Below are 12,264 nucleotides of genomic sequence, written 5' to 3' on the forward strand. Positions count from 1 at the left end.
CTCCGCACTCCAGCATGGGCGACAGAGCAAAACCCCATCTAAAAAAAGAAACCAAAAACCATTCACAGTTTAAAATGTAGGGGCTTCCTCTGCTGAAGGACACATCAGAAAAAGACTGCCCTTTACCTCAATGTAAAGGACCTTGTAGGCACTAATTAACAAACACCACAGCAATTGAACTCTAGGGTACTGATCCTTGCATCTTCCTTTCTTTCTTCTTTTTAAGACAGGGTCTTTGTCACTCAGGTTGGAGTGCAGCGATGCAATCATAGCTCACTGTAACCTCAAATGCCCCGGTTCAAATGATCCACCTCAGCCTCCAAGTAGCTGGGACTATAGGCATGTGCCACCACACCCAGCTAATTTTTTTTTTTTTTTTTTAAGAGATGGGGTCTTGCCATGTTGCCCAGGCTGGTCTCAGACACCTGCCCTCAAGTCCTGAAGACATCCTCCCACCTCAGCATCCCAAAGTGCTGGGATTACAGTCATGAGCCACTGCACCCAGCTATATCCCTGTTTCTTGAGGAAGGATAAATTAGCCATTCTTGAATCAGGAAGACATTGCTACCAGAGACCTCAACTGGAGGATACTGAGGAATCGTCCAGAAGCAGAAAACTGCAGGAAGGGGACAACATCCACTGAAGACCATAGGAACAAGATAATGACTGCATGAAGACAGCCCAAGACCTGAGGACCATAGAAGATAAGGAGCTGGAGCTATGTGTTTGTCACACTTCAATCTGCATGCAGCCTTTTCATAATTTTTCTAGATATTTTCTTTCATCTTTTTTGGTTTATGGTTTGCTTTGTTGACAGACAGCATGTTACCTCAACTAGAGTAACTATAAGCAATGATTTCTTAGAGCCAGATAGAACCGGCTTATGAGAATCAATTGTTAAATTGTCAGGACTCTTACCAGATGGTTGTGAAACCACTGATGGCTTGAAATCAGTCTACAGGAACATGCACACAATGGAAATCAGAAAACAGTTTTATTTGTTCTTACAATGTGTGTCTGGAAAATGTTACTGCCAGTGTTCTATGTTCCAAAGTTATTTGAAGTAATCATTTCCCCTGTGTGATTAGGTTTTATATTCAGGTCTGTTCGTTTGTTTATTTTTGTGTTCAATTGTTTCTGTTTGTGTTTAATTTGATTTTTTCCCATTTGACTTAATTTTGGTTTTTGAATATGTGAGTCATTTACATGATTGAAAAATAAAAACTGTATAAAGAAAGATACTCAGAGAGTTCTTGCTCTCACCCCTGTTCCCTATTCCCATCTCACCCATCGTTCAGAAGTAGCCATTTCCATTTTCAACAATTTCTTGTTTATTATTTCTTTGAAAAAAATAAATACATATGCATAAATATGTGTGTGCGTTTAGATGTGCCCTAGTTTATTCAATCAGTCTCCTATTCATGGGTAGTTGTACTGGTTTTCAAGCCATTCCTATTGCAAATAGCATATCTGTATAGCATATCTTATTTTGCATTTGCGTATCATATCTGTACATCATAGTTTGCATTTGTGGAGGTGTATCAGCTAGATTTCTAGAAGAGTCACTGATTCAAAGGGTAAATGAACACGTAATTTTGTTAAACATTGCCAGATTTCCTTCCAGGGGAGTTGTGCCATTTTGCAATCCCACCAGCAATGTGTGGAAATACCTGTTTCTCCCTGGGCTTACCAACAGCATATGTTGTAAGCTTTTGGACTTCTGCCTAAGAACTGTGAGGGATCTGAGATTTTTGCCCTCCTTGCAAGGTGAATGCCTTGCCCTGGTGGGCTTGTGTCAGAGCTGAAGAACACTGAGATTAGGAAACCCCCAGTCTTATAAGGAGCTGCTAAAACACCTAGCTAACCTTTGACCTGGAGGAAAATGTTGGGTTTTTTTGTTTGTTTGTTTGTTTGTTTGTTTTTGAGACGGAGACTCGCTCTGTCACCCGGGCTGGAGTGCAGTGGCCAGATCTTAGCTCACTGCAAGCTCCGCCTCCCGGGTTTACGCTGCCTCAGCCTCCCGAGTAGCTGAGACTACAGGTGCCCACCTAGTTTTTTGTATTTTTTTAGTAGAGACGGGGTTTCACCGTGTTAGCCAGGATGGTCTTGATCTCCTGACCTCGTGATCACCCCGTCTCGGCCTCCCAAAGTGCTGGGATTACAGGCTTGAGCCACCGCGCCCAGCCAAAAAATGTTGTTTTTATTGTCTTGGTCAGGAGAGGAATCTACCCTCTGTCCCTTCAGAATGTTTGTAGCGCAAAAGACATTCAGAACAGAAGCTGTCACAAGACATATAGAAACACCATGAAGGATTGTCTCCCAACACTGCCAATCTGATAAGGGAAGAATAGTATTTGAATATACGATGTCCGGTACCTCCAGTGAATACCAAAATCCATGAATGCTCAAGTCCCTTTTGTAGAACGTGGTAATATTTGCATATAACCTATGCACATACTCCAGTATACTTTAAATAATCTCTAATTACTTACAATACCTAATATAATATAAATGCTATGCAAATAGTTGATATACTCTATTATTTAGGGAATACTGGTAAGAAAAATGTCTGTACATATTCAGTACAAACACAATTTTTTTTTTTCAAATACAGTCATGCACCCATAAGGAAGTTTTAGTCAACAGCTGACTACATATACAATGGTGGCTATACCATATAGCCTATGTGTGTAGTAAGCTATACCATCTAGGTTTGTGTAAGTACACTCTATGATGTTCACACAATGGTGAAATCACCTAACAACACTTTTTTTTGTTTTTGAGACAAAGTCTTGCTCTTGTTCCCCAGGCTGGAGTGCAATGGTGCGATCTCGGCTCACTGCAACCTCTGCCTCCTGGGTTCAAGCGATTCTCTTGCCTCAGCCTCCCAGAGTAGCTGTGATTACAGGAGTTTGCGACCATGCCCAGCTAATTTTTTTGTATTATTATTATTATTTTTTTTTTTTTTTGAGACGGAGTCTCGCTCTGTCGCCCAGGCTGGAGTGCAGTGGCCGGATCTCAGCTCACTGCAAGGTCCGCCTCCCGGGTTTATGCCATTCTCCTGCCTCAGGCTCTTGAGTAGCTGGGACTACAGGCGCTAGTTTTTTGTATTTTTTAGTAGAGACGGGGTTTCACCGTGTTAGCCAGGATGGTCTTAATCTCCTAACCTCGTGATCCACCCGTCTCGGCCTCCCAAAGTGCTGGGATTACAGGCTTGAGCCACAGTGCCTGGCCTAATTTTTTTGTATTCTTAGCAGAGATGGTGTTTCACCATGTTGGCCAGGCTGGTCTCGAACTCCTGACCTCAGGTGATCCGCTCTCCTCGGCCTCCCAAAGTGCTGGGATTACAGGCGTGCGCCACAGCACCCAGTCACCTAACAACACATTTTTGAGAATGTATCCCCATCATTAAGCAACACATGACTGTCATTTCTATACATGGTTGGTTGAATTTACAAATATGGAATCCATGGATGCCAAGGGCTGACCATATTTTAATTTGCATCTCTTTCATAAGAAGTGATGCTGAGTATTTTTCCAAGTGCTTCACAGACATTTGCCTTTAATCTTCTGTGAACTGTCTCTTAACACTTTTGGCCATTTTCCTGCTAGGTTTTTTACTTCAAAAACCTTTTTTTTTTTTTTTTTGAGACAGAGTCTGTCTCTGTCGCCCAGGCTGGAGTGCAGTGGTGTGATCTCCATTCACTGCAACCTCTGCCTCCAAGGTTCAAGCGATTCTCCTGCCTCAGCCTCCCAAGTAGCTGGGACTGCAGGCACCCACCACCACACCCGGATAATTTTTGTATTTTTAGTAGAGACAGGGTTTCACTATTTTGGCCAGGCTGGTCTCAAACTCCTGACCTCAAGTGATCCACCTGCCACAGCCTCCCAAAGTGCAGGGATTACAGGTGTGAACCACCACACCCGACCTCTTGAATAGTAAAATCTTTTATACTTAAACAGCTTTATTGAGATATATTATATATATGTATATGTATACATACATATATCTAGATATAAATTTGTTTTTCTTAGACGGAGAATCAGTCTGTCGCCCAGGCTGGAGTGCAGTGGCATGACCTCTGCTCACTGCAACCTCTGCCTCCTGGGTTCAAGCAGATCTCCTGCCTCAGCCTCCTGAGTAGCTGGGACTACAGGCATGTGCCACCATGGCTGGCTAATTTTTCTATTTTTAGTAGAGACGGTTTCACCATGTTGATCAGGCTGGTCTTGAACTCCTGATCTCATGACCTGCCCGCCTCAGCCTCCCAAAGTGCTGGGATTACAGGCCTGAGTCACTGCGCCTGGCTTATTGAGATATATATACCATTAAGTTCATCCATTTAAAGTATACAATTCGGCCGGGCACGGTGGCCCAAGCCTGTAATCCCAGCACTTTGGGAGGCTGAGACGGGCGGATCACGAGGTCAGGAGATCGAGACCATCCTGCCTAACCCGGTGAACCCCCATCTCTACTAAAAATACAAAAAAAAGTAGCCGGGCCTGGTGGCGGGCGCCTGTAGTCCCAGCTACTCGGGAGGCTGAGGCAGGAGAATGGCGTGAACCCGGGAGGCGGAGCTTGCAGTGAGCTGAGATCCGACCACTGCACTCCAGCCTAGGTGACAGAGCGAGACTCCGTCTCAAAAAAAATAAAATAAAATAAAAAATAAAAATAAAAAGTATACAATTCAATGGTTTTTAGTATATTTATGGAGCTATGCAACCATTGCTATAGTATAATTTTGGAATATTTTTAACATTCTAAAAAGAAACCCCGGCCGGGCGCGGTGGCTCAAGCCTGTAATCCCAGCACTTTGGGAGGCCGAGGCGGGCGGATCACAAGGTCAGGAGATCAAGACCACAGTGAAACCCCGTCTCTACTAAAAATACAAAAAATTAGCCGGGCGCGGTGGCGGGCGCCTGTAGTCCCAGCTAGGAGGCTGAGGCAGGAGAATGGCGGGAACCCGGGAGGCGGAGCTTGCAGTGAGCCGAGATCGCGCCACTGCACTCCAGCCTGGGCAACAGCGTGAGACTCCGTCTCAAAAAATAAATAAATAAATAAATAAATAAATAAATAAATAAATAAATAAATAAAAAGAAACCCCTTACCTCTCAGTAGTCATCTCCATTCCTGGCCCTTGCCCCTACCCTACCCAGCCCTATGTGACCACTAGTCTACTCCATCTCTATAGATTTGTCTATTCTGGACATTTCATACAAATGGTATCATACAATATGTAGTCTTTTGTGACTGACTCTTTCACTTAGCATAATATTTTGGAGGTTCTTCCATATATCATGCATCAATACTCTTCTTTTTTTTTACTTATTTATGTATGATGGAAATTAGCTATTTTGTATAATTTAAACTACAAACATTTTCTCCCAGTTTTTCATCTCTTTTGATTTTGCTTACGATATTTTTCCCAAGCAAAAGTCTATCCATATATCGGCCGGGTGTGGTGGCTCATGCCTGTAATCCCAGCACTTTGGGAGGCCAAGGCGGGCAGATCACCTGAGGTCAGGAGTTCAAGACCAGCCTGGCGAACATGGCGAAACCCTGTCTCTACTAAAAGTACAAAAATTAGCCGGCACGGTGGTGGGAGCCTGTAATCCCAGCTATTCAAGTAGTTGAGACAGGAGAATCGCTTGAACCTGGAAGGAAGAGGTCGCAATGAGCCGAGACTGCACCACTGCACTCCAGCCTCCATCTCAAAAAAAAAAAAACCTGTGTGCATATATATATATATATATATATGTTTGTGCATATATAGATACAGCTGTAGATATAAATGGATAGGTTTGAATTTATCAATCTTTCTCCATGACTTCTGGAATTTTAGTTATAATTAGGAAGCCTTTCTTTTGTCCAGATTACAAAGAAATTCATATATGTTTTCTTCTTGAACCTGTTTTCATTTTTTTGTGCATTGAAATAAGGAATGTTTGAAGTACATTCTGATGTAAATCTTTTTTTTTTTTTTTAGACGGAATTTCGCTCTTGTCACCCCGGCTAGAGTGCAATGGCGCGAGCTAGGCTCACTGCAACCTCTGCCTCCTGGGTTCAAGTGATTCTCCTGCCTCGGCCTCCCAAGTAGCTGGGATTACAGGCATAAGCCCCCGCGCCCGGTCCTAGTGTAAATTAGGGACATAAACACTCCAGTTGTGCTAATGTCATTATTTAAAAGTGAATCTTGCCAGGCGCAGTGGCTCACACCTGTAATCCCAGCACTTTGGGAGGCCAAGGCAGACAGATCACGAGGTCAGGAGATTGAGACCATCCTGGCTAATACGGGGAAACCCCGTCTCTACTAAAAATACAAAAAAATTAGCTGGGCGTGGTGGCGGGCGCCTATAGTCCCAGCTACTCGGGAGGCTGAGGCAGGAGAATGGTGTGAACCTGGGAGGTAGGCTTGCAATGAGCCGAGATCGTGCCACTGCACTCCAGCCCAGGCGACAGAGAGAGACTCCATCTCAAAAAAAAAGACAAGTGAATATTTTCTGGCCTGGCATCGTGGCTCATGCCTGTAATCTCAGCACTTTGGGAAGCCAAGGTGGGCAAATCACTTGAGGTCAGGAGTTCAAGACCAGCCTGGCCAATATGGTGAAACCTGTCTCTACTAAAAATACAAAAAAATTTGCCAGATGTGGTGATACACACCTGTATTCCCAGCTGCTTGGAAGGCTGAGGTGAGAGAACTGCTTGAACCTGGGAGGTGGAGGTTGCAGTGAGCTGAGATAGTGCTATTGCACTCCAGCCTGGGCAACAGAGCGAGACTCTGTCTCAAAAAATTAAAAAATAAAAAAGTTAATCTTTTCCCCAATAATTTAAGATCCCACCTTTGTCTTTTGCTAAATTTCCCTGTGTACTTCACAATTATTCCCACTGGTTTGAATGTCTAGCCAGGAACAAATACCACACTGTTTTAATTATTAGATCTTTATAATAAGTTTTAATATGTTGGGCCGGGCACGGTGGCTCAAGCCTGTAATCCCAGCACTTTGGGAGGCCGAGACAGGCGGATCACGAGGTCAGGAGATTGAGACCATCCTGGCTAACACGGTGAAACCCCGTCTCTACTAAAAAATACAAAAAACTAGCCGGGCGAGGTGGCGGGTGCCCGTAGTCCCAGCTACTCAGGAGGCTGAGGCAGGAGAATGGCGTAAACCCGGGAGGGGGAGCTTTCAGTGAGCTGAGATCCGGCCACTGCACTCCAGCCTGGGTGACAGAGCAAGACTCCGTCTCAAAAGAGAAAAAAAAAAAAAAAAAAAGTTTTAGTATGTGGTAAGACCAGTCTCCTTTTATTGTTCTTGCTTTTGAAGATGTTCATAAGTATTCTTGCTTATTTATTTTTCCATATGAAGTGTAGGATCCTGTGCCAGGAAAAAATTTGCTGGCATTTTTATTGGGATTACATTAAATTTATACACGAACCTGAAGAAACTTTATTACGTTGATTGGTTCTATTGAAGGCAAGGAATGTGTTTCTATTTTTGTTCAATCCTACTTTGTGATTTTTCAGGACGATTTCAAAATGTTTCTCGTACAGGCTTCACATGTAATCTTTTAAACTACAGTGAGTGATCCTATCCTCTGTGAAACTAGGTCAACTGAATATCAGCAGTCATAGCTACTCTTCTCTTTGAGGAGAGGTGAGGAAGGGGGCCGATCATGCCTCAGCCTCCCAAAGTACTGGGATTACAGGCGTGAGCCACCACGCCCAGCACAAACATCTACATTCTACTTGCCCTGATTCTTGTTCACTTCACTGAGGATTTAGCATATGTTTATATTACTGGCTATGATATTATGTAGTACTCATTGAAACACTGTCTTTAGGAAGCTTTATTGTACAATATGGTGAAGCATAATGCAGGATGGAAATAGCGTGGAGGGTGAATTTGGGGATACAGTATACAATAGGATTCTAGGGTTAAATTGTTTTTTGACTTAATCCAGAGACTTCTGATGGGCACCCCCATCTCCCCAGTGAGGGGATTCCAGGAGTCAGAGGAGAAGCAATGACCATCAGGTGAAGAGTCTCACAAAGGCAAATGCAGGATTTCCCTGATACCCATCAGAGCACTTTCCCATGTGAGATAGCTGCACTCAGGCTTACTCCAGGCTTCACTTTAAAACCTACTAGAATAATAGGAGGAAAAACAGAGAAGAATAGGGGGACAAGAAACAGCCTATTTATTTCCTCAAATCCTTTCAGCTTTGCTTCACCTTAGAGAACAATGAGACTTATTAAATAGGGCCAGCAGCAATCTTGTGTAATTATTCAGCCATCTTCTCTGTTGACTCCTCAGCCTATTCTGCGACCCTCAAGTTACCCACAGCTTAGCTAAAATAAAAGACTTCTTCTTGCAGGTTTCTCATGCTTTGAATGTTTCCTAGTACACTTGTTCCCTCTTGAAATGTACCAGAACGTCCACACAACAGGGTACTATATACCTGTAAAAAGGAACACAGAAAATCTCTGTATATTTATGCAGTGATTTCCGGGATATATTGTTCAGAGAAAAAAAAAATCATGGTATAGAAAAATGTGTACAGTTTGCTACTATTTATCTAAGAAAAAAGGAATAGAGATATATACAGAGATGCTTGTACTGAAAGTAAACAATGGAAACAGTCCACAGCCCTGGCCTCTGCTCACATACCCACAGAGCCCGCAGCTCCACTGTACCATGTGTGGCATTTGGGCCCTCTTTGGCAGCAATGATTGCCTCTCTGGTCAGCATCCGAGTGCTATGAAGATCACACACAGGGGTCCAGATGCATTTCTTCCTGAGAATGTCAATGGATACATCAGCTGCTGCTTTGGATTTTGCCAGTTGGTGGTAGTTGACCAGCTGTTTGGAATGCAGCCAATTCAAGTGAGGAAATATCTCTATTTGTGGCTCTGTTGCAGTGGTGAAATTTACAACCACAACAAGGTATAATACCATTTTGAATTTGAGTACAAGGCCAGAGTGGATGGTGAGATAATCCTTCATCTTTATGACAAAGGAGGGACTGGGCAGAAAATTTGTATGTTGGGTTGAGTGTTTGCATTTATTTCATTAAGTTCTGTCAATAAGAAAGTATTCCTGGGCAGAGACACCTACCTAGAGAGTCATCATTGTAGAGATTAACCTCTGCATGCCCTCTATAACAATGTGGAGAAACCGTTTTGAGATAGAAACTATGAAGAGTAACCTCTGGATTCCTTTTGACAGTGCTATTAAGAAACGACTACTCAAGCCTGTAATCCCAGCACTTTGGGAGGCCGAGACGGGCGGATCACAAGGTCAGGAGATCGAGACCATCCTGGCTAACATGGTGAAACCCTGTCTCTACTAAAAATACAAAAAACTAGCCGGGCGAGGTGGCGGGTGCCTGTAGTCCCAGCTACTCCGGAGGCTGAGGCAGGAGAATGGCGTGAACCCGGGAGGCGGAGCTTGCAGTGAGCTGAGACCCGGCCACTGCACTCCAGCCTGGGCGACAGAGCAAGACTCCGTCTCAAAAAAAAAAAAAAAAAAAAAAAAAAGAAACGACTAATGACAGAGAAAAGGCTTGGATTCCAGCTTCGTTGTTGCCACTCTGTTGATGCAGCTGAAAGAGGCCCAAGTGTAAGACACTCTCTAGACATTTGCAATTGGCATGGAAAACAGTCCCAATGTACTGGCTGCTAGAAAGGTGGAAAATCATATTGAAAGTGAACACCACTCTGAGGAAGGCATTCAGGTCCTGGATGAAGTAATATTTTCCTTGGAAATTTAAGACATAACAATAGTTCACACTTCAGTAGGTAGGTATTTAATTTCCGAGTATATTTGGAAGAACACAGATAGCATAGTAATCTTCTCTAGAGAAGGTTCAGATGAAATTACACAGGGTTACATATATTTTTACAAGACTCCTCCTCAGGAAAAAGCCAAGGAGCAGAGTGAGGGGCTTCTGAAGGACTCTTTGTTTGATGTACTGTGTGCAGATTGAACTGCTGCTGCCTGTGACCTTGAACTGAGAGTCTAATTCCTGGATCATCTATTTTCCTCTTATCGCCTCTGGCACCAGAAATAAGAATTCTGAAGAATGGGATAGGAAAACATCTCCTGATAAAGATATTTGAGTACTATACCTGATACCTAAAAAAACTGTCTGGCCAAAAGAAGCCTTCAGTGATGGGATAACCTCAGTTAAGAATTTCTGTTTTGGGGTTTTACAGGAATATACTGAGCATCACGTTGATGATATAATGATGGCAACTGCAACACAAAAACTTTCATTCAGTATTCTTAACACTAAATAAGACTTTTACAGCAATCTACAAATTCAATGCAATTCCCATCAAAATACCACCATCATTCTTCACAGAACTAGAAAAAAAAAAAGCCCTAAAATTCATGTGGAACCAAAAAAGAGCCCACATAGCCAAAGCAAGACTAAGCAAAAAGAACAAATCTGGAGGCATCACATTACCTGATTTCAAACTATACTATAGCACTACAGTCACCAAAACAGCATGGTATTGGTATAAATATAGGCACATAGACCAATGGAACAGAATAGAGAACACAGAAATAAACTCAGATACTTACAGCCAACTCACCTTTGACAAAGCAAACAAAAACATAAAGTGGGGAAAGGACACCCTATTCAACAAATGGTGCTGGGAGAATTGGCAAGTCACACATAGGAGAATGAAACTGGATTCTCATCTCTCACTTTATACAAAAATCAACTCAAGGTATATCAAGGACTTAAATCTAAGATCTGAAAATATAAAAATTCTACAAGATTTAAGAAAATGTGGCACATATACACCATGGAATACTATGCAGCCATAAAAAAGGATGAGTTCATGTCCTTTGTAGGGACATGGATGAAGCTGGAAACCATTATTCTGAGCAAACTATCGCAAGGACAGAAAACCAAACACCGAATGTTCTCACTCATAGGTGGGAATTGAACAATGAGAACACTTGGACACAGGGTGGAACACAGGTGGGGGAGGCGAGAGGGATAGCATTAGGAGATATTCCTAATGTAAATGACCAGTTAACAGGTGCAGCACACCAACATGGCACATGTATAGATATGTAACAAACCTGCACATTGTGCACATGTACCCTAGAACTTAAAGTATAATAATAAAATATTTAAAACAAAAAAGAAAAGGAGGAATAAGAAGATAGGATTAAAAAGAGGTGTGAAGCCAGGTGCAGTGGCCAACACCTGTAATCCTAGCACTTTGGGAGGCCAAGGCAGGTGGATCACTTGAGGCCAAGAGTTAAGAGATCAGCCTGGTCAACATGGTGAAAACCCATTTCTACTAAATGTACAAAAACTGGACAGGCATGGTGGTGCTTGCCTGTAATCCCAGCTACTTGGGAGTCTGAGGCATGAGAATTACTTGGACTTGGGAGGCAGAGGTTGCAGCGAGCCGAGATTGCGCCACTGCACTTCAGTCTAGGCAATAGAGTGAGACTCTCTCAAAAAAAAAAAAAAGGATAGAGGAAGCATTCTGCGATATGGATATGTTCGTGATCTTGTTTGTGGTGATGATATAATGGGTACAAAAATTATCTAATTGTACATTTTAAATATATGCAGTTTATTGTATGTCCATTATACCTCAATAAAATTGTTTTCTAAAAAACAAACAAAAAAATTCTACAAGATAACATCAGAAAAACCCTTCTAGACATTGGCTTGGGAAAGGAGTTCATGACCAAGAACCCAAAAGCAAATGCGATAAAAACAAAGACAAATAGGTGGGACTTAATCCAACTAAATCCTATCTGCAAAGTAAACAGATAGCCCATAGAGTGGGAGAAAATCTTCACAATTTATATATCTGACAAAGGAATAATATCCAGAATCTACACGAACTCAAACAAATCAGCAAGAAAAAAACAATCCTGGCCGGGCGCGGTGGCTCAAGCCTGTAATCCCAGCACTTTGGGAGGCCGAGACGGGCGGATCACGAGGTCAGGAGATCGAGACCAGCCTGGCTAACACGGTGAAACCCCGTCTCTACTAAAAAATACAAATAATTAGCTGGGCGAGGTGGCGGGCGCCTGTAGTCCCGGCTACTCGGGAGGCTGAGGCAGGAGAAGGCGTAAACCCGGGAGGCGGAGCTTGCAGTGAGCTGAGATCCGGCCACTGCACTCCAGCCTCGGCGACAGAGCGAGACTCCGCTTCCAAAAAAAAAAAAAAAGAAAAGAAAAAAACAATCCCATCAAAAAGTGGGCTAAGGACATGAATAGACAATT

General features: G+C 42.9%; 2 pseudogenes; both read left to right on the forward strand.

Annotated features, from left to right (window-relative positions):
* Positions 1–8,420: 8,420 nt before the first annotated feature.
* Positions 8,421–9,507, forward strand: LOC105478070 (asparagine synthetase [glutamine-hydrolyzing] pseudogene; annotated as a pseudogene).
* A 49-nt stretch (positions 9,508–9,556) lies between these two features.
* LOC139359248 (asparagine synthetase [glutamine-hydrolyzing] pseudogene) lies at positions 9,557–12,023 on the forward strand (annotated as a pseudogene).
* Positions 12,024–12,264: the final 241 nt, after the last annotated feature.

The sequence above is a fragment of the Macaca nemestrina genome, chromosome 16, assembly GCF_043159975.1.
Source record: "Macaca nemestrina isolate mMacNem1 chromosome 16, mMacNem.hap1, whole genome shotgun sequence".
Classification (NCBI taxonomy): Eukaryota; Metazoa; Chordata; class Mammalia; order Primates; family Cercopithecidae; genus Macaca; species Macaca nemestrina.